The following is a 21,349-nucleotide window of genomic DNA, read 5'->3' on the forward strand; positions in this document are numbered from 1 at the left end:
TCTTTTCTTTTCTTTTCTTTTCTTTTCTTTTCTTTTCTTTTCTTTTCTTTTCTTTCTTATTTTTGAGACAGAGTCTCACTCTATACCCCATGCTGGAGTGCAGTGGTGCAATCTCGGCTCACTGCCTCTACCTCCCGGATTCAAGTGATTCTCGTGCCTTAGCTTCCAGGTAGCTGGGATTACAGGTGCCTGCCCCCACCTTGGCTAATTTTTGTATTTTTAGTAGAGACAGAGTTTTGCCATGTTGACCAGGCTGGTCTCTAACTCCTGACCTCATGTGACCCACCTCAGCCTCCCAAGGTACCGGGATTACAGGTAGGAGCCACTGCACCCAGCCAAATTGTTTTCAATATCTTGTGATCATTTTACAAATGCTGCAAAATAACCTTGTGCATGTGTCCTTTTAGAGGCATAACTTCAGAATAATTTTTTTTTTTTGAGACAGAGTTTCACTCTGTCTGTCACCCAGGCTGGAGTGCAATAGCACGATTTCAGCTCACTGCAACTTCTGCCTCCCAGGTTCAAGCAATTCTCCTGCCTCAGACACCTGAGTAACTGGAATTACAGGTGTCTGCCACCGTGCCTGGCTACTTTTTGTATTTTTAGTGTTTACAGGGTTTTACCATGTTGGCCAGGTCTGGAACTACTGGCCTCAAGTGATCTACCTGCCTCAGCCCCTCAAAGTGCTGGGATTACAGGTGTGAGCCATCTCACCTTCTCAGGATAATTTTTTTTTTTTTAATGAGATTGCTGGAGTCGAAAGGTAAGTGCATATTTAGTTTTGCTAGGTATTGCCAAATTTACCTCAGAAATGCAAATTTACCAAATTTATGAGAGTGTTCATTTCCCCAATGCCTTGCCAACACAATGTCAAGTTTTAAACATTTTGTCAATCTGATGGGTGAGAAATAATATCTTCGTATTGTTTTAATTTGAATTTCTCTAATTATGAGTGAGTTTGAGCATTTATTTCACATATTTGTGGGCCAGTTGTGTATCCTTTTTATGAACTGTCTGTTCATATATAGTCTCCGTTTTTCTATCTGGAAAAATGTGTTTTGTCCCTCAATTTTAAGAGTTCTTTATTTAAGGGATATTACATATCCTTTTCTTTTCCTCCTATGACATATAGTGTAAATATTTTCTTCCAACTTGTCAGATGTCTTTTGACTTTGATTGTGGTGTTTTTGCTATATAAATTTTTATTTTTATGTAGCCAAATTCATCAACCTTTTCTTTTATTGCCCCTAGATTTTGAGCCATGGTTAGAGTTAAAAACTCCATACCAAAATGAATACTCCTAGATTTTTGTTTTTTTAAAGCTCTGAATATTTGATGAAGAAAATGTCTCCTGAAGTGCCAATTTGCCTCTAAACAAATATTTATAAGGGAAGAATACCAAAATGACACACCTGGAGTTTTTGTTTTTGTTTTTGTTTTTAAGACGGAGTCTCACTCTGTCACCCAGGCTGAAATGCAATGGTGTAATCATAGAAAGTTCAAGACCCTCTGCAGCCTTGAATTCTTGTGCTCAGGCAATCCTCCTACCTCAACCTCCCAAGTTGTTGGGACTACAGGTGTACATGACCAGACCAGTTCCCCCTGATAACTGCATGGTAACCCCTCAATAAATATTGAGTGAATTAATGATGGAGAAGAGAATATTTTAAAGGATATTAAAGTGGCTCACAGAATTTTCAGAGGAACCACACAATCAGAGTGTATATCTACTTTCTGTTTAATTCACTTTTGTGAATAAGTAAATATATGCTGTGTGCATTTGGGGAGATGGGTTGATTTGGATGTAGGTCACTAATATTGCTTAAATTAGACTTGGTATTTCCAGGAGCTTATCACATTCCATCTGGATAAATTGAGCTTCAACTATCAGATGAGGAGGAGGGTGATGGTTCTCTCCATGTGCTATTTCTCCTAGGATAGGGGACTGACTTTAGAGGGATTCTATGATTACCATACAAATATTTCTAGGGGGTGCTCCCACCTCCCGATGTTGGCCCTTGCTGTTCCTACTGTATGAACACTGCCCCTGTGTACACCAGGCATGTTCCCTTATTCACATCTGCTCAAATGTCACCTTTTCATTTGGGTGAGATCTTTTCTGACCAAGGTATCTCAGATCGCAACTCCGTGGCTCCCCTTAGCATTCCTTGTTTTCTTTCCCTATTTCTCCAGCATATTATGTATTCATTTTACTTATCTGTAAAATAAATTTGCTTTTATTCTCTATATTAGTCTGTTTTCATGCTGCTGATAAAGATGTACTCAAGACTGGGAAGAAAAAGAGCTTTAATTGGACTTACAGTTCCATGTGCCTGGGGAGGCCTCAGAATCATGGTGGTAGCCGAAAGCCACTTTTGACATGGCAGCAGCAAGAGAAAATTAGGAAGATGCAAAAGTAGAAACCTCTGATAAAACCAGATCTCATGAGCCTTATTCACTGCCACAAGAACAGTATGGGGAAACCACCCCCATGATTCCAATTATCTCCCACCGGGTCCCTCCCACAACACATGGGAATTATAGGAGTACAATTCAAGATGAGATCTGAGTGGGGACACAGCCAAACCATATCACTGTCCTTCTTAGTATCTGCTCCTCTTCATTAGAATGTAAGCTCTCCAAGGACAGAAATTTTTGTTTCATTACTCCTGTATTGCCAGCACCAACAACAGTGCCTAGCACACCCAATAAATATTGAGTGTATTAATGATGGAGAAGAGAATATTTTAAAGGATATGAAAGTGGCTCACAGAATTTTCAGAGTGACCACAGAATTAAGCTTGAAGTCTACAGAGCAGGAGCCATGCCCAGATGATACCATCAGATCATCAGGGGAGCCCCACACCACTGCCAGTGTGGGCCGGGGGCCTGCAGCCTGTACTGTGGATGCTAGGCACTAGGACTCTCTGTCAGAGCCACTGCTGAAATCTTGGGGAGTTCTCATCAATAGAGTCTCTCTTGTCCTTGGCAGAATTGACCCCAACAGTCAATGTCTTTTTACCTCATTCTCTTTGGAATTAAATCCTTAAGCAAGTGCATCTGATTGGAAGAACCAGGTCACTTGACTTGCCAGAGTCTAACCACAAGGGAGCTGGGAAGGTGAGTTTCTGACTTTTACTTTCACTGAGAAAGTGGATCTCAAAGGTGGGAAATTTCCAAACATAGGATGGTTGTCCAAAAGGGAGTAGGCAGAGAAGAAAACCCAATGCACAGCCGACTTAAATTCCTATTATGACCAAAACAGAGGTGTGAGTCAATGTGCCCAGTTAGGAAGTTAAGAAACAAGCCTTAGAAGGGTTCACAGTATCATGTGATATATAGAGGAACTGCTGTGGACAAATGGGTCAGGAGAAGAAGGATCTGCAAAGGTCTTTCTAAAAATAGGGGTTTAGGCTGGGTGTGGTGGCTCACGCCTGTGATCCTTGCACTTTGGGAGGCTGAGGAGGTTGGATCACTTGAGGTCAGGAGTTCAAGACCAGCCTGGCCAACATGGTGAAACCCTGTCTCTACTAAAAATGCAAAAATTAGCTGAGCATGGTGGTGGTTGCCTTTAATCTCAGCTACTCAGAAGGCTGAGGCAGGTGAATTGCTTGAACTCAGGAGGTGGAGGTTGCAATGAGCCAAGATAATGCCACTGCACTCCAGCCTGGGCAACAGAGTGAGACTCTGTCTCAAAATAAACAAATAAAAATAAGGGTTTATTACTGATTTCTACTTCAGAGCACGATCATCTTTAATCTTAGGTCATGTGATGCAATTGAATCAAGGTAAATTATCCCATTAATAATAAGAATTAAGTAGTCACTCAACTTATGTATGCTATTGCTACCTGGCAATGCAAGTGATTAGCTTTGAGGTGGCCAAGAGCCCCCTGAAAAGTAAATCCACGATTTGGGGAATATGAGTGAATGTGCATTATTTTGGGGTGAAGGTTCGAGCATTTTTAAGATTCTCAAGTGGGTTTGTGACTACACTCCTTCTCCCCACTGAACCCTTAATGCTTTAATGAAACCTAGGGGCAAACAGATCATTCTTTTTTACTTACTCAAATCTGAAAAACTGGGCTAGGCAACATTTACAGAGGAGGACAGAATAAACTCTCATTCAAGTTGATCATTTTAGTTGGATGAAAACATGCCATACAATAATAGACCAAAGGCGGTAAGTTTCCCTTTTTTGTTGCCAAGTGCACAGATTTGGATCGGCATTGTACCATGGGGTATGTTTAACTTATAGAGAAACAATTACATTTTGATGCCAACAGAAAAGCAAATACGTGTTTATTATGATTAATGATACTTTCGCGCTTGGGACTTTAATCTTGCAGTGTGGTGTTTACTTATTCTGGTTTATACAATTTGTCATACAGTCAGTATCAAAGGTGAAAGTCAAACTGCAGTATGTGAAGGGTTGTACAGAATACCATTTCCATTCTTTCTTAAACCCTTTAAGCCAGTTTCTTACTGCAGCTTATGTTGTACAAAAGAGGAATGCGATGTTTTATACTGAGGAACGTTTTGAGGACTTTATCTCATATTTGTGATCTAAGTTGTTTCAGTGGCACATTTCAACAGTGCCAAGATGACTGGCCAAACAGATAGATCTTGTGTTACTTAAGTGTGGTTGGGGTGTGAGAGCGATGGTGAGTGAGATTTGATTATAAATAATAATTGTGGAGTACATCCTGAGTGTCCTAGGGGATTAATTGAAGTTATTTATAAAATTGTTAGTAGAAACTATAAGAGAATATTTGTTCTTTATAAAGCCAGATGCAAAGTTTTACAGAAAAACCATCAGGGGCAAATGTCCTTCTGTGCTTTTTTCCCTCTTGGCTGATTTATCCTCTTGACCACTTGCCGTGATTCCATTGACAGTTCCTGCTTACCTCGTTTTTCTGTATCTCCTTGCACTTCACGAGACACAGCTAATTCTGAAGACCTTAAATTTTAGAAGATAAAGACAAGGAAGTTTATATCTGCAACCTTTATGTTGATGACAGCTATGAAGGGTTTTCATCTGTCACATGTCTGTCTCCATCCAGAATACCCAGGAACCCCATTCACCTGTTATAATAGGTTTCCCAGTAATAAGTCTAGGTAGAGTAGAAAAAGGGAAAGTAAAGATAATAAAGAGGACTTTCCTGTTAGAAAAGTTGGAATTTGAATGGGAGCTTATTCTTTCCATATTAAAGAAAAGTATTATGTCCCTGGCTCCTCAGCTATAGATAAATAACATAAGTATATTGAGTCAGAAGGTTGAAAGGGAAAAGAGGAAAAGATACAAATAACATGAGTCTGTAGTTTCTGGAGCTAAAGTCTTAATAGGGCCTTTGGAAGACAGGTGTTCCATCTTGCCCCAGAACCCAGAGATGAATTACTAAGCGTTTCCTATAAATTGAGGGGTAGACATATCACTGAAGCCAACATTGTTTATTCAACAGTTTCTATGTCCCTTCCACAAGATCAGGGAATCAAAGATGATCGAAACATGTTTTTAACCTTACCCAACCCTCAGCTGAGGGAGATGGAGGCAGAAACAGATTATCAGAATGCCACATGGTAAGTTTGGTGATCAAGATATGCACAAAGTGGGAGATAAGTATAGATAAAGATACCTAACCCAGCTTGGCATGGGTTGGGGTGTTGGTGAAAGTTTTCTGGGAGGAGAGCCTGAGCAAAGGCTTAGGAGATATGTAGCAAAACAGGGAGAACTGCAATGTTGTTTTCAGAATTTATGCAGCTTAGCAGACTAAAGAGATGGGAAAGCTGGGATTGGTGGTGAAACCAGGTGGATCAGGGTAGCAGTGGTTGGCACAGTCATTTGGGTTGGTTTGGCCACAAAAATATATGTGACTCTTGAGATCTTCTGACACTCACTGCATAAGACCATAGAGGATATTGGTTAAGAATATGGGCTTGGCTGGGTGCAGTGGCTCACACCTGTAATCCCAGCACTTTGGGAGGCTGAGGCAGGAGGATCACTGGAGGTCAGGAGTTTGAGACCAACCTGGGCAACATAGTAAAACCCCATCTCTACAAAAGCTACAAAAATTAGCCAGGTGTGGTGGTGCATGCCTGTAGTCCCAGCTACTCAGAAGGCTGAGGTGGGAGGATCACGTGAGCTTAGGAGGTGGTGGTTGCAGTGAGCCAAGATGGGGGGCCACCACTCTCCAGCCTCGGTGATAGAGCCAGAACATGTCTCAAATAAATAAATAAATAAAAAGAATATGGGCTGCGTTTGAATCTTGGCTTTAGCACCTGTTAGTTTCTTTCTTGACAAAAAGGAGATAGCTCTAGTATCTAATAGTGTTGTTATGAGGATTAATGGAGCTAAGTTAGAGTTAAAACTGTGCCTGGAATGTGTTAAGCCTAAGTATTGGTTGCCATTATTGTGATTCTGAGATTGTGATGCATACATAGTTCAATTCCTTGCAGGACTGGGTGACTGAGACCCTTGGCCAATGAGAAAGTGCCTCACTAGAAGCCATTGCCAAGAGTAGCTCTTCAGAAGGGAATTCGAGTTGCGCTGGTATTTCCCAAGGGCAGAGTCAGGGAGGAGTCTAACAGAATTACCTGTCTGGGTAATTCTGGGATTCACCCTGGAATGGCTGAATCAATATCTCCAGGGGTGGGGTCCAGTCATGGGAAAAGGCTTCTGGGGATATGTCTGCCCAGGTCTCTGGCCTGACAATACCACTGGCACTGCCTAGCCTTGGGATATTAACTGGACAGAGATATTCATTTAATACAGATGTGTGCTGAGAACAGTATGCTGTGCTGCAGTTTTTCTAAATACACAGAAAAATTGTCTTCCTTTCCGCCCTGCAGTTTAATGCTTCAATGTGCAAATGTCAAGAGATAGGGAGAGACAAAAGGTAAAAGGATAGGAGTAGCAGAAGAGTTTGCCACCAAAGGGGATAGGGCAGAATGCCCTGGCCTTAGAAGTTTGACTTTGGAAAAGCAAGAGATGGTCTGAGGAAGACTTTGCAGCAGGCTTTGTGCATCTTACGTCACAACCACCCATGGAAGACATTGAGTAGCATGGTTAGATGCAGGCGGACTCCCAGGAGGAAGGGACATGAGATGGGAATGTCCAGGCCTGAATGCATTTCCACATTAAGTACTGGGAGGGAATGTCCTATGTGGATGTTTGGCAGGAAACACTCTAAAACAAATACTCTTGACATAGCCTAACTAAAGGTAGATTTGTTCATGTTAAACACATTTATTTAACTATGAAACATGAAAAAAGAAAAGAAGCAACAATTGTCGGGTGTTTCGAATCTCAGAATTTAAAATGTCCCACAAGGAGAATTCTACAATGTCACTTGCCATCCCTGGGGGTGGTATAGTTCCCACAATTTCTCACCTGTCTCTGGGGTAATACGATAGGCCAGTGACATTCATTCCACTGGCGTGGGCTGGTCTACGTGCTGCTGTTTCTTAGAGCTCTCCTGAGGCCTGCCAGGTGACCTTCTCTTTGCTGAAATGACCCTTGCCAGGGCATTCAATAGTGTATTAAGACACTAGGGGTTCATTTAGAGATATATGGGACTTTTTTTCTATTCTGCAACATTGTAAATAATTTTTAAATTGCCTTTAAATTTTTAAGAATTATAGAAGAAACACATGAACATTGTAAAACGAAACGAAACAAAACAAAACAAAAACCCTGCCCTTAATGACCTTGCAATCCAGCAGGGAAGATATAATAATGATGAAACGCCATTTCCTAAGTTTCTGCTGAGTACTAGTTAGTGTCCAGTCTTCACCACAACCTCAGAAATGCCTGTAAGAGTCATGTAATGTTCTTCATTTTAAAGGCAGGGAAGGTATGTTGCAGAGAGTTAAGGGAATTTGCCAAAGGAACATAGTCAAGCCAGCAAGTAGAAAGTTAGGTCTGTCTGATGGCAACGTTCTTGCTGCCTTTTCTACTCAATCACCTTTCCTTTAAACTAGCAAATGATAAGTAACTAAAGCATGATGTGATAACTATTATAATAATGCTATCATAATGCTATCCTCCAAGTACTATGGACATATAGCTGAGAAGGGAGAAAGGCTGATTCTGCACCATATGCAGACTGGGAGTCTACCCCACATTGGTTCAAAAGGAGTACATGGTTGAGGGTTATCTCAACTCTCTCCAGAAAACTGAAAAAGGTTATAGAAGGTGGAAAATGAGTGAATGGAGCGGGGCCAATCAATCAGCTACTTATAGGAGTAAGTAGCTATTAGAGTTTTTCTTATTTGTTTTTCAAGCTTGTTTCTTCTATGCTTTTTAAACTCTAAGTTTATTCATTTTTCTACCTATTTCTTTATAGATAATAAGTAATTTGCTAACTACCTATCCTCCTCTTTTAAACTTAAAATATTTTGTTTGCCTTGTTTTCAAAACCTTCATAGTCTAACATGATTATTAGGCAGAGATAGTGAGCAACCCTTTTTCTTTACTTCCAGAAATGCTGTATTAATAGGAGCAGCAATTGCACTCAGCTTAAACATCTACTTGTTTCCAGCCCCTCCTGTAATGGATAGGGGTAGCCAAAGAGATGTAAGTAGAAGTTGGGTGAGGCTTCCAGGGAAATCCTATAAAGGAGGCTGACTGGACTGGGAGGTATGCCTTTCTTCCCTTGCTGTTTCTCCTTTCTGCTGTGTGGGGCATAGCTACGATGCCTGGTGCTTTAACAACTGTCTTGCAGTTTTGAAGCTAACTTGAGGATGAAAGCCAGTACTAGAGATGGTAAAGCAGGAAGGTAGAGGGAACTTGAGGTCTTTCTGATAATAAAACTATGAACATAGCCCTGGACTGTCTACCTATGGACTTCTTTGGCATAAAAGGAAAGCAAATCTCTCTCTTGTTTAAGCCATTGTTTTATGAGTTCTCTGATGTATGCATCCAAACCTAATTCTAACCAATGTGATCCCTCTAATCTAGATGGGTTACACTCTTCACCATTGCGTGAATGCTGCATGCTTATTAGAATCAGTGCATTCACTCTTCCTGGTTATCAGGCTTATGTTCTCCTTTCTGCCTTTGTAAAGCCTTACTGTCCTTCAAGGTCCACTTCTTCCATGAAGCGTGTTTGGCTTCTGCAGCCTTCATTGGCCTCTCTCCTTCCAACTTCCAGGCCTTAACATACTGCAGAATTTGGCAGGAGCCTGTACCACCGAGCACTGGTCACTGTTGGTTATCCACGTAGATCTGCCTTTCTGACTCTAATGTAAGCTCCTGAAGGACAGAGCAATGTCTTTTGCTGCCTATATTCCTTATCTGGGTTCAAGTCTTTCTCTAATTAAAAATTTTATTTTATTTTTCACCTTGACCCTTGGTAATCTTCTGCTGCTCTTTCCCAGAGATATTATAAAAGGAAAAACTTTTTTTTCTGTTCCATAACATTGTAAATAATTTTTAAGTTGCCTTTAAGAATTATAGAAGAAACACAGGCACATTGTAAAAAAAAAAAAAAAAAATCAACAATGTAGACATATGTAAATGCAAAGTTAAAGAGTTCTTCGCTAACCACCCTCTGCCCCAATCCTACTCTCCTCCCGAGATAACCACTGTTGACAGCTTCCTGAGTAGCTTTATAGACCTGCTGCAATCCATTTGTAATCATATATTGATCTAGAAACATTTTTAGTAAAAATGGACTCCCAGTAAACATAATGTTCTGCAACTTGCTTTTCTCTCACTTAGTAGCCTATCCTGGATCTCTTTCCATGTTAGTACATCTAGAGCCACATTATAATTTTTAGACAACACATAGTATAGGCGTTCCATAATTTATCTAATCAAATAACCATGTGAACAATTAGGTTGTTTTCCATTTTTGCTGTAAAAAAAATATTGCACTGAGCAGACTTATTTTTCCCAGTATTCTGAGCTCAAAAATATTGTCTCTTTAATCATTTAACTCTTTTCTCTCTTGTCTTGGAACTTTTTAGTGGGTTGTTGGCTATGTGAGATTAATCTTGAACACTTTCATTTTTATTTCATTCTCTGCGCATTTGTATTTTAAAAAACTTTCTGTGATATTGACTCAACTTTATCTTAAACCTTCTGTTGAATTTTTAAAGCTCACTTTTTCATATTTTTAATTTCTGAATACATTTTCTTGACCTCTGTTCCCTTTTCATAGTGCCTTGTGCTTGTTTCATAGATATGTTATTTTCTTGTATACCTCCAGAGTATATTAATGAAAACTTCTCAAATTCTCTTTTTCCCCCTGCATTATCTCTGTTTCTTTTTTTCTATAGTTTAATTCTATAGCTTAATTTTGGCTGGCTGTGGTGGCTCATGCCTGTAATCCCAGCACTTTGGGAGGCCAAGGCAGGTGGATCACGAGGTCAGGAGTTCATGACCAGCTTGACCAACACGGTGAAACCCCGTCTCTACTAAAAATACAAAAATTAGCTGGATGTGGTGGCATGCCCTTGTAATCCCAGTTACTCAGGAGGCTGAGGCAGAAGAATCGCTTGAACCCGGGATGTGGAAGTTGCAGTGAGCTGAGATCGTGCCACTGTACTCCAGCCTGGGTGACAGAGCAAGGTTCCATCTCAAAAACAGAAAGAAAAAATTTTTTTGGACTCCCAACTAGGCAATATGACTAGCTGTCCATCTTTGAGGGAGTATCCAGGAATCTGTGGTTTTTAAAATTCCCTGGGTTATTCTGAAACAGTTCCAGTTTCATATTTTGGCTATTAATATTGCTGCAGTAAACATGGGAATGCAGATATTTCTTTGATATATTGATTTCCTTTCTTTTGGGTATATACCCAGCAATGGGATTACAGGATCATATGGAAGTTCTATTTTTAGTTTTTCTGAGGAACCTCCACACTGTTGGTGGATATACAATTTACATTCCCACCAACAGTGTATGAGGGTTCTCCCTTCTCCACACCCTCAACTGCATCTGTTATTGCCTGTCTTTTTGATTCAAGCCATTTTGAGTGAGATGAGATGATATTGCCTTGTGGTTTTGATTTGTATTTCTCTGAAGGTTCCAAACTTAGTTCTTAGGTTACATGTTATGAGCAATCAAATATATCTGAATGAATTAACTTAGTTAAAATATTTGTATATCGTTTTTTTTTGAGGGGTGGGAAACTGATTCATACCAATTTTATTTATAGGTTTTCCTGTCTTTTCCCTTCCTCTGCCTGCCCTTTGTAAATAGAAAAACAGGATCTTGAGCCTCTTTAATGAGTAATAGTTGTCCAAAGCTATACGTGCTTTTGCGGCTTCCAGATGACATCATGTTCAGAACATGAGAGCTTCATTCTCACCATCTGTCATGTCACCAGCAGTCTTAAATATAATTACAGCCCATGTGACAGTTGCACACCCATTATTTCCCACATGTATTATCAGAGACTAGTAGCACCACCCTAATTAAAATGGTGTTAGTGTCTCAATTATCGACTCTGCTTTTTAAGGGCTTTTATTATATAAGTATGGAAACTTGCTCTGGGCTGAAATTTAACATGTTTATTTCAGTGTTCAGCAGGTGTTAGTGGACTGGAGAAATGCTAGATCTTGAGTTGTTCTCTTCACCTGAGCGCTCCGGGGGTGTGCCTGGAAACAAAAATTGCTGACTAAAGGGAGATTTATAGACAAACCATGCGTTTGGAACATTATCTGGCTAGCCCGCCTGGTACAGTTATGCCCTGGAGATCATAAAGGGGCCTTTGAATTGTTTTAAAATTTAAGAAGTTGGCTATAATTTGAGGATACCTGGAACCATTTTGGCAAGAAAAAAGCAGTGATCTAAATAATCACTTTCTGAGATGAAGACTGTTCTAGATCCTAAGAAAAACCTCTGGAGTTACTGGCCCTTTGCAAGTTAAAAAGGTCTGGCTCTATTGAAGGCCAGGAGATATAAGCCAAAAGCTGGTTTCCTAGAAATTTTGGTTTGGGAGGTTTAGAAAGGAACAGAGTAACGGATTATCTATATAGTTATGGATCGGTTGACAGGTGGAAAGAAGAAAAAGGTATCTGGCTGGAGTCTAATACTTCCCAAACTCCCATTGCATTTCAGGATGTCCAGGAAGGGTGGTCCCCTATCAAAGCCCTTTGAAACAGGATTGTGAGACAGAACTTTCTGTGATGACGGAAATATTCTTGATCTGTGCTGTCCAATGGGAACATGTGGCTATTGAGCACTCAGTATGTAGCTACTGCAATGAGGAAATGATTTTTTTATTTTACTTAATTTTAATAAATTTAAATAGCCACATGAGGCTAACAGTTATAGTGGATAGTAAAACAATAATTTTTGTTGGGGTTACTGCATTGAACAGTGATGATGGTCATGCCCTTTAGCTATAAATGGCCACATTTCAGTATTTAGGAACTGAATAGAATTGTTGTTTCCTATAATATGGAATCTCATCATTATATTTTCCTCTTTTCAGAGTGAATCCCCTGAGAAGTTCTTGAGGTACGGTCCTGGCTCTAGAGGGAAAAAAAAATGCACGTAAAAGAAGGTCAGACCTGGTGCAGTGCTCATGCCTGTAATCCCAGTAGTTTGGGAGGCCGAGGTGGGTGGATCACTTGAGGTCAGGAGTTTGAGACCGGCCTGGCCAATATGATGAAACCCCTTCTCTACTAAAAATACAAAAATTAACTTGGCATGATGATGCGTGCTTGTAATCCCAGCTACTTGGGAGGCTGAGGCAGAAGAATCACTTGAACCCGGGAGATGGAGGTTGCAGTGAGCCAGGATCGCACCACTCCATGCCAGCCTGGGTGACAAAGTGAGACTCTGTCTCAGAAAACAGAAACAAAACAAAAACATAAATAAATAAATATATATATATATATATTCAGAGATGTTAAGACTTCTCTTGTAACAAATCTGAATATTTCTCTCTAAATCTCTGTATTATTTTGCTCCTCAGGGTATGGCCCACAGACCAGCAGCCTCAACCCCAACTCAGAAATGCAGAATATCAGACTCCCTCTGATACTAAATTAGAATTTGCATTTTAACAAGATCCCCAAGTGACTTATATGCAGATTACACGGAAGTCTTTTCACCTGCAATTTAAGCCCAATGGCTTAACATTAGAAATGGAAGAGCCGATTCCCCTTAACCTCATATAATTAAGGGCTATCATCACCCTTCTCCAGCAGCAATACATTCAGTTCCTTTCATCCAGTGGTTCCCAGCTTTGGTTGAATATTAGACTCACCTGGGGAGCCTTAAAAAACTACCAGTACCTGGGCCGCATTTTCTGGAGATTCCAAATGATTGATCAGGTTGGACATCTGGGAATCAAGATGGTTTTAAAGCTTCCCAGGTGATGCTAATGTGTAGCCAGAATGAGAACTACTGTGAGGATTTCCCCATGAGATCTGTCCACTGGTTTTAATCATGTTGGCCTCTTTTCTCTGTGTTCTTTGACCTTAGGCTGGGCAACGAAGTTTATAATCCAGAAATAGTTTCTTGTGTTGGAGTCTGCCAGGTCCTATTAATTATCTCAAAGCTCTGGAGTGTTCTTCTAATACATCCATACACTAAAAGATTAACTGCCACTGTTTTCTGTCTCCCTATTATATGTCCTGTAATCACTTTCAGTAACTTAATCCTCACAATGATAGTAGATGCTATTCTTATGCCCATTATACAGATGAGGAAATGGAGGCTTAGAAAGGTTGGATCTTACCAAGGTCATCCTATTTCTATTCCAGAGTTTGTTTACCTCCTATAAAATCTACCATTTTATAGTATCTTGCTTTTATTTAAGAAACACTGGTAATTTCCTAAGTCACATGGCCAAACATCAGATTTACAATTATTCAATTTTTGAGAATTATCGACAAAGGAAATATAATAAAGGCCAGGAAAGAATTAAATAGAAAATAGAATTAGCAGTATTTATAATTCATTAAAGTTTGAAAATGGTGACTTTCTCTTCTTGCATATGGATGTGATAGTTCAATTAAAAAACAAATATTAAATACTCCAGAAGTGCCGGGTGCTGGGACTGTAAAGATTACATCGGTAAGGAACAGACTTTGTCCTTGAATTTCAAGTTGAAGAGAGGATAAGAGCCTATCGTTGTCCAACATGAGACAGTTAATATAATCAGGTGCCACACTGTGTAGTAAGGCCATTATGCTTTGCCAAAGTTCAGAGGGTAGCAGAAACCAGGACAATGTAACAATTTATGGAGGAGGTCTATCTGGAGTGAAATATGTAAGGATGAATGGGGATTGAGTCTTTAAAAAAGACAGAGCTGAGCTAGGACATTGGCATAATACTCAGTAGAAAGTTAGAATTTCCCCAACTGAATGGCCAGCCTGGTTTCTTGCTGGCTGAATGTCCATTGTCTGTGGAGAATATATAGTCTTTGAATTAGAAACAAATGCTGTCCTAGCCACACTTTGCACCACCAATGTCCTGAGTGACCTATATCTGGAGCAGTGAAATCAATCAGATGCAAAGTGTTATTTACACAACTGATAGCTTCCTGCCTCAGGCAGTCACGGCTTCTTTTAAGGTTGCTGGAGTACACACTTTGCTTAATATTTGAACCTAGAGAAGTTGAAAGCCAAGGACTTCTTTAAATATTGATCAACCTCAAGGCTTGAGAGCAGGCAAGACAACTGAAGCAAGCATTGTATGTCTTTGCTGGTGAGAGTTTCACAATTACTAGTTTTGCTGGTTTGTTTCTTTTTAGTGGGGAAGGGGCTTGAGGGTAACTCCTTATAATGTTTGTTCCTTTTTCCACATTTTCTTGTTTTCTTTTTTGTTTGTTTTTGTTTTTTTAAAAATATACATACCTGCCAGAATTAGTAAAGAAAAAAAAAAAGGGAAAAAAGAAAGAAAAATAGACATTCAAAACTAGTGATATGAAAAAGGACAGTAACAATAAAGGCCTCTAACACATCAACACGTTTACTCACCAGAGTTTGGAAACCATTTTTGCCTGGCATGTTGATTCAGTTAATCTGCAGTAGACATTTTGGCGTTGGGACATTAAAAAAAATTTTTTTTTTATTATTTACTTTTGAGATGAAGTCTTACTCTGTCACCTAGGCTGGAGTGCAATGGCGTGGTCTCGGCTCACTGCAACCTCTCTCTTCTGGGTTCAAGCGATTCTCCTGCATCAGCCTCTTGACAGGCACGAGCCAACATGCCCAGGTAAATTTTGTATTTTTGTAGAAATGGGCTTTTACCATGTTGGCCAGGCTGGTCTTGAACTCCTGACCTCAAGTGATCCAACCTCCTCAGCCTCCCAAAGTGCTGGGATTACAGACGTGAGCCACCACCCCCATCCTGAATTTTACTTTTTGAAAAGAATATTATTCCTTTTATTTTTATCTTGTGTACCTTGACAATGGGCAACAACTTTTTTTTCTTTTTTATTTTTATGGCAGTGCCTGGGGGCCAGGCCTTGAGTTCATAGCTCTGTGGGGCTGTCTGAGATGACAGCCCAGGTCAGGAGTGCAATGCCAATGTTGGGGTCCCTTTCCCAAGGCGGAATTGCAGCCTTTGCCTTGGAACAGGTCTAAGACATTCAGGCACACGATGCTAATCTCAGCTTTCTCAGCATTCGCATCAGCAAGGTGGGCTGGGGAAGGTGGCTGCTGGAAGGGAGACAGAAAAGGCCCAGGCCCAGGAGAAGTGGTGGTGACAGCCTGGGAAAGGGCGCTCCTTTCTGGCTTGGTATCTTGGTGGCCAGCTTCCTCCGGCCACACCTTTTTTTATGGTTCTTCCTCGGGCCACACCTTTGTTATGGTGGGTAACGAGTCTTAAAAGGAAAAATAAAGCAGAGACTCAAGGTGGTTTTATAAATTTTATTAAAACCTTTAGATTTCAATACTAGTTTCCCTACAAATAGTCTTAACTATAACACTCACTGCCACAAAAGACTCAGATCGGTAATTTTACCTTAAAAGCTGCAATAATGGTCTTAAGCCTGTATGATGAAAGCCTGGCTGATGAAGAGGCTTAGCTTCTGCCCTTGAGGTTGTCATCACTTCTAAGAGGAAAACCTCTTTGGAGGATAAGGGAGTCCTCTTCACATTGCTGTTCATTGTAAAAGTGGTTAGTTACGGTTTTCTTACGTTTTTGAGTTAAGACTTGCAGCCATTTGCATGCATAAACGCGAAGGGAATCGCAGCTTGCAAAGCTCTCGAGCGGGGAACAAGAGCTTCAAATAAGAGGGCAAATGCTGTTTTAAAAATAATACTTCCTATTGTAATAGACCTGGGCAGTATTATGTCATGGGTGTGGTGGCTTTTGGTTGAAGACAGCCTAAGCCTTCCTCGGGCCTGGCACAACTCCTTTAGCGAGTGGTCAGCCCATCGCCTTCCTTGGAGGGTCCAAGGCGTGGGAGCCCTCGAGGCGCAACTGGCCCTCCTGTGGCCTGGCAGGTCCGCGCCAGCCTCCGCGCCTCTAAGCTCCGGGCCAGAGAGGGAAGCCGAGGCGATCGGCCGCCGCCCCGCAGCGGGAGAGGGGCTGGCGGAGACAGCGCGGTCCTGGCAGCTTCAGGTTTCCTCCTGGAGTGGGTGTCGGGCGCGGCCGGCGGGCGGGCCTCGCCATGTGATGCGGCCGCCGCGAGCCGGGCCGGGAGGTGGGCAGGCAGGGATCCAGTGGCAGCGGGGAGGCGCGGGGGGAGCGGGGGCGGCACCCACTGCGGACGCAGCTAGCCCGGCTCGGCGCGCGGCCGCGGCTCCACCCCCTAAGCTCTGGTGCTAGCCGTGCCGCCGTCAGGCGTTGGCACCGCCGGGGAGAGCCTTCTGGGCTCCGGGCCGCGGCTGGCTGGGGGCGCGTTCCGAGGCGTCCTTGGGCAGGGCGCGGGGGCAGCGCCTAGCGTGGGCTCTGGAGGTCGCCGGGCCACCGCTCCAGGTAAATGCTCTTTGGGGCTCCATCTTCTGCGTTCCCTGCAGCTCTGGGCGGAAAAGTTTGTCCACCTGAGTTCGCATCCGTCGGGCCACTTTCTCCAGAGTCCCCAGGGACGCGGGGGTCCCCGGAGGTGACCAGGGCAGCAGCTGCAGGCGCTGAGGCGCGAGGGCTGTGCGCCGCCTCCCGCTCCCTCGGGAGCCGCAACAAGTGGAGAGGGCTGCGCAGCCGGATGCGGCGGCCGGCGGCAGCTGCGGAGCGCGGGGTTGCCCCGGCTCACTGAGAGCCGGGGGCTGGGCGGGTGAAAGCCCGGCCAGGGTTCTTCGGGAGCCAGGGAAAATATGGCACTCCTGCGGTGGAGAAGGGACAGCGTCGAGAGTTGGTGTCCGCCTTTCCCATCCATGCTTCTGCTCCGGGGCTGAGGGTGCCTGGCGGGACCAGGACCGCAATGTACAGACCGAGGGCGAGCTCAGGACACAGGCACTATCACTTACTCATTTGCTGTGTTTTAAAAGGCATTTATAGTTACCTCGATTAGGAAAGGCGGTCAGAATTATGTGGGACTCCTTACGCTTATTTTATGGATTTGTTTCCTCTTGAAGACCGGGGGTGTATGTGGTGGTGCCCAGTCTTCTGTGGTTAGGGTTTCCGAATGACAGGCCCATGTTTAGCCGAGAAGGCGCCCTTTGGGTAGAGGGCTGTATGGAAACTGGGTGCTCAGGCGGCCCTGGAAACTCAGCTTTGGTTTCCCAGAGAACAGTAAGATTTCTAAGAAAGAATCCATCTCTAGAGGCCCACAGCCTTCCCGCATTGGCTGGCTGGGTGGGCCGAGGAACAGCGGCAACATCTGTGTTTGCGCAGCAGCTTCTCCCGCCTTGACCCCTGCCTGGGTCTCCACAATTCTCTGCACACTAGGAGTTATAGAGGTTCACCATGGACCACACCAGTTGGGCCAAATACCAAAGAAAGTAAGAACTTTAATTTCCGTTTATAAAGAACTGATCATTTGGGGTTCCATGGGGTCCCTGGCATTCTGAAGCTTGTGTTCCTAGGCCCTGAAGCTGTCAGGGTCAGTGAAATCCTGTTTTCACTGCAAAAACAAATCAAAGACCTGCCCTTGTTAGGTTCTGTGGTATCTACTTTGCACATGACAATCCAAGCAGAGTGATAACTTCTGGGAAACCTGGGAAGGTATCTCTAGATCTGTCCTGGGTTTTTAGTTACACGTTCTGAAAGCGCATGCGTATTTGCCTAATCTTGATTAATAGCCAAAGTAACCCCTTTGGAGTATTTGGAGGAAAAGAGAATACTGCAAAAGCCTTTGGGATTTTTAATACAACACAATCTTTCAATGTAATGTTCTGATGTGGACTTTATATGTGATTATTGTGCTGATTAACTTTGATCAAGTAGGAATTTAGCTAGCATCAAATCTTATATCTAATAGGGAAACTGAGGCACAGCTAGCTATTGAGTGTGTGACTCAGATAAATGTCTTGGCTAATGGGAGAATGGAGAACAGAGAATCAGTGTTTGTCCTGCTTTGGACTGTTTTATTTTTCCTTACCAAAACCACACAATCTGGCTAAGAACAGGTTATATAACAGGTGTGTCATTAGACTTTCCTCTGAAGTACCCATCTGTCCTTTAAGCAGTTTATAAACACTTAAAGGTAAAGAAGAAAACAGTGGTTAATAACTAAGATTCTAGGAAATGTCTCAGAAGCCTCACTTGGGTTTCACACCTTAAAAAAAAAAAATCATGTGAGTACTGCAGAAGAGTTTGGAATATTTTCTTATTGTGTTCTTATAAGAAACTATGCTTGTGGCTAAGACTTAAATTGGGCAGGAATTTCAGGTGAGCTCTGATATATTACCTCCTTTAGTATGCCCCGTGAGGAAAGAATATGTGTTCTAAGTAGGTATTAAAACAAATTGCAGCATATACTATTACTTTTACGTTAAACATTCTGTACACCACTATATTGGTACCCAAGCTCCAACAAGTCTTGCCAGTTTATGACCAAGGGCTGAATTCCAAGAAGAAAAGATTCATGATATGAATGTTGGAAAAGCTTCACCACTCGGGCACAGCTAGGATGGTGCTGAACAGAGCCTAAATTACCTAGGCTGACTATAATTTTATTATGCTTTTATTTACTAATCAGATATGACAGATCTGGTTTGTGTAGGCTTTGTGTAATTGCATTTGTATTTATGTTGCTTTTAGTGAAGCAGAGTTGCTGTAGGTTCCCCCCAGCCCCTGCCCATAACCTTAAATAAGATTTGTTATGAAGAGGTGGGCCAGCCTGGGCAACTCCCACTGAGGATGTAAAAGCAGTGTTACATTTGAAGTGCACCAAATTCAGGGAATTCTGCCATGCTAAAGTTGTGCTATAAATATGCCACCTTGTCAGGCTTGAGTCCAGATCTCTTAGGTAAAGCTGGGCTTTGAGATATTTTTCATGCTTAAGAAGTGTAGATCAGGTCCTGTATCACAGAGCATTTTGCTCTGATTGGATGGCACTCTGTCATTTTGTCCCATCTCTGGGACCCTTAGTTCTTTGGTCATTATCATGGTATTGGAAGTTCTCAAAAGCCCAAAGCAGTGTCACTCTACTGTTTTGCATTTTGACAATCTCTATTATGGGCCTTTCTTTCTATGAACATGTTCTTCATTTACACGTATTCAACTAATATTTGTTGAAGGCTTACTATATGCCAAGCACTGCTCTTTGCTTTGATTCTCTGAGCTTTGGATTCCATGTCAAAGGTGACACTTTTCTGGCTTTAGAGTTTTTAGGGTCTGTTGCATTTTCAGAGTAGACTTTTGCACACTCCACATTAAGACATTTGGCTGGCAAGAGTGGCATGTGGCTCACACTCATAACCCCAGCTCTTTGGGATGTTGAGGTAGGAGGACTGCTTGAGTCCAGGAGTTCAAGAGCAGCCTGGGCAATACGGTAAAACCTTGTCTCTACAAAAAATACAAAAACTAGCCAGGCATGGTGGTGCACACCTATAGTCCCAGCTACTTGGAGGCTGAGGCTGGAGGATAGCTTGAGTTGGGGAAGTCGAGGCTGCGGTGAGTTGAGATATCTGGGTGACACTCCAGTCTGGGTGACAGAGCAAGACCCTGTCTCAAAAAAAAAAAAAAAATTAAAGACGTTTGGCTAGCAAAGTAAGTCATGTAACTGATTTTTTTTTAATGCAATAGTGGATCTTCTTAATTGACTTCCATTTTTCCCTTGAAATTTGATCTCAGGGACAATTGTAATTTGCTTATTTGTAACATTATTGCTCCTGGACTTCTTCTCCTGGGTAACCGAGATAATGAGATCTGACATCATTTTTAATGAGGGAAAGCAAAAACATATATAATTGAATATTGGGCGTTTGTTCCAGTGATGTTGGTTTTGAGCACTTATATAAAAATGTATTTTAATTTTCAGATGTGTTTTCTCTTGTTTTAGTTTAATCTTTGCCTCAATTATAAATAACTTGAGGTTTGATTTCTATAGAAGGTTAACATACAAGTGATGTTTCCCTAAGAGCAGACGAAAAGGTATCTATGAGTGAGAGCCCACAGGCAGAAATCACCACAGCAGTGGTGCCTTCGCTTTCCATCGTAGCCTGTGCAGAAGAGATCCTTCCAAGACCAACAGGCAAATAGCATTCTGCCTATTTCAAGTGGCAAGCTTTGTGTGGCTGCTGTGCACATGATCATTGTGCCTTTTAAAAAAATATACACTTGAAATGTTAATCTGCTTCAAATACATACATAGACATTCCCTTAATAGATGAAGTGTATTTATATTGCATATATTAATGACATTTATTTATGTGTTAGCCCTTCAATTCATTATCAAACACTAGTGATCATGCCCTTCGTGTTTAAGGCTTACTGCTTTTTTCCCATCATTTTATAATTCAAGAAATTATATTTCATAAACTCTCACAAAGTGGTTTAGAATGTGGACTTTGGAGCCAGACTGTCTGGGTTAGAGAGCCCTTAGCTTTGCCCTGGCTATATGACCTCTTTCTACCTCAGGTTTTTCTATTTGTAAAATGAGGATAATAATAGTAACCTGCTTCAATTGTTGTGAGGACTCCATGATTTAATTTACAGAGAACCCTCCCGCTAGTGCCTGACAGAGAGTAAGTGCCAGAAAATGGTGATGGTTATAGTTATAGCAAGTAGAAAATAACCATTTAAAAAGAATAAAAGGGGGAGCAGGTTTTTCAGCTTTCAGAAGGCAGTGAGATGTCAGTGTAACCTTGGGAGTAATTGCCCTGGGCTGGGAGTTGGAGGAAGGGGTGGAGTCCTCTGGCTTTCTGGTTATGTGACCTTGGGTGAGTATTCCTTCTGGAACCCTTTCTGGCCCCAATTTCCTCATCCAGTAAAATGGAAAGGATTAGACTGGATGGTCTCTAAGAGCCACCTATTTTTTAGCATTCTACTTGGTTGTCT

General features: G+C 41.9%; 1 protein-coding gene across 3 annotated transcripts in view; it reads left to right on the top strand.

Moving 5' to 3' along the window:
- Window positions 1–16,737: 16,737 nt before the first annotated feature.
- The window catches only part of ARHGEF28 (Rho guanine nucleotide exchange factor 28), a 319,351-nt gene continuing 314,739 nt past the window's right edge, over window positions 16,738–21,349 (top strand). For 2 of the 3 annotated variants that reach the window (XM_017527638.2, XM_017527639.2), the window contains exon 1: window positions 16,739–16,885. The gene's annotated coding sequence lies outside the window, so the exon portion shown is untranslated. Of the gene's footprint in view, window positions 16,886–21,349 lie in introns of all 3 variants that reach the window. The other variant, XM_017527640.2, reaches the window with a different exon arrangement.

Source organism: Cebus imitator, unplaced genomic scaffold (genome assembly GCF_001604975.1).
Source record: "Cebus imitator isolate Cc_AM_T3 unplaced genomic scaffold, Cebus_imitator-1.0 Scaffold50, whole genome shotgun sequence".
NCBI classification, from domain to species: Eukaryota; Metazoa; Chordata; class Mammalia; order Primates; family Cebidae; genus Cebus; species Cebus imitator.